We start from the raw sequence: 6,161 nt of genomic DNA on the forward strand, positions 1-6,161 counted from the left end.
GTCCTGACATTTTAAGATGAGAGTGACCAGCCTCACTCATCCCTGAGTGGCATTACGTGAGCAAAAAACCCCAACCATCCCTTGTATATAAACATGCATCGGCTTAATCCAATTCGAGCGTCTTAATTACCCACTAAACCACCAGGCGCCATAATTTGGTTATATGGCTACCACCCAGAGTAGTAAATGGTTTCCTGGTGTACTGGAAACCATTTGGTTTGTCACTCAGTGTAGGGTCACCCACAGGCAGAAGGAAGAGGAAAGGATGAAGGAAAGAAAGACCGAAGAGGAAGGAGGGAAGAGAGGATATATATATATCATTCATTCATTCATTGCCAGACGCCATGTATCCCAAACGGGGTGGCCAAGGGCTTAGAGTTAATTGTTTTACAGGGAGGGGCACTAATCCTCCACCAACCCTTGACACGTAGGGATGCCAACAGCATCTGGTGTTCCCAGGCGGTCACCCATCCAAGTACTAACCAGACCCAACGTTGCTTAACTTCGCTGATCGGACGGGAAGCGGTGTACTCAACGTGGTATGGCCTTTATATATATATATATATATATATATATATATATATATATATATATATATATATATCACTTTCAAGCATTTCTCACCCTACATACAGTCTCTACCAGACAGCCTAAGCCACTTGGTAGAGATACATTGGCTGTATCGTCCCCGGTCGGGATAGGCCGGTCCTGCAGTGGACACCCGAAACGGCTGCCCCACCATTCCAAGCTTCCCTTCTTTACGTATCCACCCACTGCCACCATTAAACTTTACAAAAAATATGTCAGTGTCCTTAGTATGGACACGGATTATATTTTATTGTCTTAGTTGGGCAGTTGGAGTTTTCAAAGTGGCATTTCAAATGTTTCATCAATGGTCCTGATTTAATATATATATATATATATATATATATATATATATATATATATATATATATAAAATCAGGACCATTGATGAAACATTTGAAATGTCACTTTGAAAACTCCAACTGCACTGCCCAACTAAGACAATAAAATATAATCCGTGTCCATACTAAGGACACTGACATATTTTTGTAAAGTTTAATATATATATATATATATATATATATATATATATATATATATATATATATATATATATATAATATAATATCATCATCAGAAAGTCTTGCATCCAACAAAACAGTTTGCCTCGAATTCCTCCTTGATGGTACAGCTTCCATAAAAGTCTTTGGTGTGGTACTGTGTCAAAAGCTTTCTTGAAATCTAAATAGATACTGTCCACCCATCCTTCCCTTTCCTGTATTGTGTTTGTTACACTGTCATAGTAGCTCAACAAATTAGTGACACATGATTTTCCTTTTCTGAAACCAAACTGTCTTTCTGTTAGCATACTGTGTTCTTCTAGATGATTTACCCAAGCTTTTCTTATAAGTTTTTCTAATACCTTGCTTACAACACTGGTCAGTGATACTGGTCGGTAGTTGAGAGAATTTTGTCTGTTTCCTTTCTTGAATAAGGGGACTATATTTGCTTTTTTCCAAATATCAGGTAGTTTCTCTTGACTCAAGGATTTCTTGAAAATTAAAAATAATGGTTTACTTAACTCCTTTGCACATTCTTGTAACACCCAACATGAAATTTCATCAGGACCACTTGCTTTTCCTCTGTCTAATCTACTTAACTCCTCCTGTATTACTTTTTCTGCTATTTGTATATCTGGTAGTATGTGTGGACATGCGTGTTCCACATAGTCCCTCTCAAAAATTTTTTCTTCTGTAAAAACTAATTGGAAATTCTTATTTAGTGCTTCACAAATATCTTTCTCTTGTGTATAAGTGATTCCCTCGTCCGTAATGGATTGTATTATATCTTTTACTTTGGTTTTGCTTCTGATATAGCTGTAAAACAGCTTTGGTTGATCACTACTTTTATTTATTATATCCTCCTCAAACTGTTTTTGGGCTTCCCTCCTTATGCTTGTATAGTCGTTTCTTGCCTGTTTGTAATTATTATACGCCCTTTCACTATTGTGTCTTCTGTATCTATTCCAAAACAAATCTCTTCTTTCTTTTGATTTTTTACATTCTGTATTGAACCATTTCTGTATTTTCTTATCTGCTTCTTTGTGCTGTGGGATGTACTTCTGGACTTCTATTTCATAAAATTCACAAAATTTTTTATATACAGCATTTAAATCTTGTCCTCTAAGCTGTGTGTGTGTGTGTGTGTGTGTGTGTGTGTGTGTGTGTGTGTGTGTCAGTGGGAGTAGGACATGAATAAATGATGCCGGATAGGCAAGTGATGACACTGGCTGAGACTGTCCCCGCAACACACAAGATAATGCATGACAGAGTGGAAGAGATGCTATGCATGGTCCATGTTGTATAAATGAAGAGTGAGCATTGAAACTGGTGTAATGATCCATCCGTCCAATTGATTATTGTTGTAACCATATTTCATGTATCTTCTATAAGGCTCCTGTTATAGGACTACATAATAGATAGATAGATAAATAGATAGATAGAGTGACAGATAGAAGCAGGAAGTCAAATGATGAGAAGGTGTTGTGTTTGCGAGAAGCGAGCAGCGCTAAACGCTTACACGGGGGAAAGCTGACGACAGCGGCCAGTAAGGAGATGATTCAGTTAGCTGTCAGCAGTCCTCTCGTGAGAAAGTTCTGTTGCCATGAGGAAGATACGTGACACACACACCCTACTACACGAGATTTTAGGAAAGAGAGTTTAGAAGGAGACAAGCGACCCTAGAGAGAGGTCGAGACGGAGATTAGCTTTAGAACAGAGAGAGAGAGAGAGATAGCGAGACAGGGAGGTAGCTACCCAGGACTTATACTATTATACCTGTTTAATATTTCCAAGACAAATAAAAATAGTCCCATACTATTCTTTACCTCTCCCGTCACTACATGACATCTGGTGGGGAAACTACTACAAGATATAAAAGCCGCTCGACCACAAGTCTAAAATATACTTCTCTACAATTAACTACAAAGTCTTTATGACATTTGGTGGCAGCGGTGGGATACGAACCTCGTCTACGAATCAACATTAAATTCCTACAAAATATCAAGATTGACAACAACCAACAATATCAGCTCCTGCCCCCTCCGTCTCCCAGATCATTACGCTGATGCAGAGGTCAAGAGATCACTCGACGCCTTGCAAGTAGCTTAACGACAAACCAGCAAATCTGCGGACATCGTCTCCGAATTAAAAGCAAATTTCTACAAAAGCAACCGAGACTACAAGGTTAGCTTCAGTTCTACAAAGTCTACAGCCATCTACAATCAACTACAGCCATCTACAATCAACTACAATTAACAACTCTACGTCGTCTGTATAATCTTCTACACGCACCTACAAGTAGCGGCGGTCTTCATCCCACACCGAATAAATCACTAGAGAAAAGGACAGAGAAAACTTCCACATAGAATAAAGGGAACAAACAAACGAAGAGTGAGACACGATTTACAACTCATCTTACTCACTCGTCTTCACTCAAGTTACTCATCGCTACTCATTCACTCACCACAGCTACCAGTGTGGGAAGCCGACGTCACCATGTGCTGAGATGACATCACAACGCGAGTCTGCCATGCCAAGCAACGTGTGACGGACACCAGGCACTTCTCACCCACTACTCATTACTCATTATTCACATAGCTCCTACTCATATTCACTTATTTTCACAGTTAAGTTGGAAATTCGACGTTCTATGTTGAGGTTTGCCTGGGACAGCCGTTAACCACTACAAATACCAGGCCATGGAGTTTCCTGAGTAATATCGTCCATCAACACACCAAGAGATCTTCAATCAAACCTGTATTTTCTTCCGAGATCGACTTTTGTATCGACACACCTCTACGATCTGTATCAAGTGGGTAAAATTATACTTGCTCATTTCTTCTCAGTGCTAAAATTAGCTAGATTCAACTTATTTAATCATCTAGTTTGCTAGGACATAAATAAACAAGAGGCGTATTTCATAACATCATATCTTAATGACAGGAATATTTTCGCAACCACCCACGTTAATACCAGATGACACACAAATTGCCACAACATCAGACTCACAATTAAGAGACAGCCCACCCATTGTACAACCCACACCACACGTTATAGATAAGGAAACAAATACGGGAGTTTCGGATGATGAGTGGGAAACCCCTTCTGACGTTGAGAGTATCGACTTCGCAGCTGCCTTAAATACGTATGCCAATATACTTAACAGGGTTCACCGGTCCGGTCTTACATATTCTACCATTCCCTCACATAACGATAAACTCGTACAAGTTGAATTAACAGGGCAATCATTAAATATGAATCAAGAAACAAATACTGCTGATCTAAAAACCACACCTCACGTTTTTGTGTATCACGAGGATAAGACTGCCCCAAAATTCTCTGGCACAGACAAGGATCGCATTGATGTCATTTCATTAATCAGTCAGTGCGAACAAATGTTCATCAAGCGCCACATACTAGATGAACAAGAGAAAATTGCTATTTTTTCATCTTGCATAAGCCAGGAAAGATGTCCAGCAAGCAATTTATTGCGCTCCGATAAGCTACATCGTGCTAGGACATATGATGAATTTAAAACTGAATTTCTGAAGAAATTTTCTGGAGGTATGAACTTCTTGCCAGGTATAATTCCAGAATTACATAAAATTGTAGATCTTGTAAGGGAGCACACTACAAACCATGTGCTCAGTGAAATAACTGCTGATGTCTCCACAATCAAGAGAACCCTATTAGCTACTCTGGAGAATTCTAAGTGGATAACAGATGATGGAAAGATGTCCCCAGACCTCGTCGTGGACATCATTGGTTATGTAGCTGCCTTGTGTAAATTACCTGATAGAACCCTTAAGATCGCCAAAACAATCGCGTACATCCCTGGAATGTGCTTACTAGACTTAATGAACGAGGTAGAGATGCAGTGCAGTAAAGCAGGTGTGGTTGACACACATGCACATTCTGGTAGAATCAGGGTACCTGAGACAGTATCAGCTGTGAAAACATCAACACCGACCCCAAACAGAGAACAAAATCGATCGCGACCTGAAATGAGGCAGTCCAAACAGACAAAGACGCCTAGACCTCGTTCCCACACGCCTTCCTACAGGCAGTTTCATAAGTTTTCGCGCAGCCCGAGCAGGTCTCGCGCTATAAACAACACTTTTTATGGGAAATCACCTCGTAGGTCACAGTCAAGGGATAGGTCCATTCTGTGTCATTACTGTGCAAAACCAGGACACACAAGGTATGAATGCTTTATCAAGGCAATAGAGGATAATCAAAAGACACAAGGGTTTGGTCCTTACTGTAGGCATCATAGATACCAAGGGCACTGGACTAGTGATTGCAAAACAGTAGAAAAAATTGTGTCTATGTTCAAATCGTGGGAAGACCAAGTCATGACAAAAAACGAACAAACGTAAAGATGAACAAGGTTAAACTTCACATAGGAGGCATGTTGGGAAATGAGTGTATCTTGATACCAGCTGTATGTGAGGATCAAAACGTTTCCTTATTTTTAGATACAGGCTCTCCAGTGAACTTAATAACATATGAAGAACTAAATAGAATTCTTAAAAATAAAAAGAAAGTAACTTTTCTGGATGAAGCTGATTTAGAATTAAACACAGTAGATGGTCAAGAGATTACAGTAAAAGGTATGATAAGATTAAATCTCAGTTTCACAGAAACTACAAGACCATTCTCTGCATTGTTCTATATCGTTGAAAACTTAGCAATTAAAGCTCATATGTTACTGGGCTTAAGATCCATGAGAACTGAGAACATAACTATACTCCCACAAATGAATGGAATAGACTTTGATAATGAATTTATAGAGGAAATACTTTCAGAGCCCTCACCGATTGGTAGAAGAGAGCCAAAAAGAATTGGTAATATTAAAGGCTTTAACAAACATACACAAACAGATGAGTGTATAGATCCACTTACACCAGCAACCCCATCCTCCAGAATTAGTGACTCAGATAACAGTACTGATTTATCAATTTTTTCCAGCCCATCTCACTAATGATTTGGTTATACCACCTAATTCATACATGAAGGTTACCATAAAGAGCAAATTACGGAATAGTACTGTTCTTGTCTTAGAAGAATTATGTA

General features: G+C 39.2%; 1 non-coding gene across 1 annotated transcript; it reads right to left on the reverse strand.

Annotated features, from left to right (window-relative positions):
* Nucleotides 1-434: 434 nt before the first annotated feature.
* Nucleotides 435-553, reverse strand: LOC145400315 (5S ribosomal RNA). The gene has a single exon (XR_013897422.1). It is a non-coding gene; the product is annotated as a 5S ribosomal RNA (ribosomal RNA).
* Nucleotides 554-6,161: the final 5,608 nt, after the last annotated feature.

Source organism: Coenobita brevimanus, chromosome 51 (genome assembly GCF_032717465.1).
Source record: "Coenobita brevimanus isolate Jiangsu-jjx chromosome 51, ASM3271746v2, whole genome shotgun sequence".
NCBI classification, from domain to species: domain Eukaryota; kingdom Metazoa; phylum Arthropoda; class Malacostraca; order Decapoda; family Coenobitidae; genus Coenobita; species Coenobita brevimanus.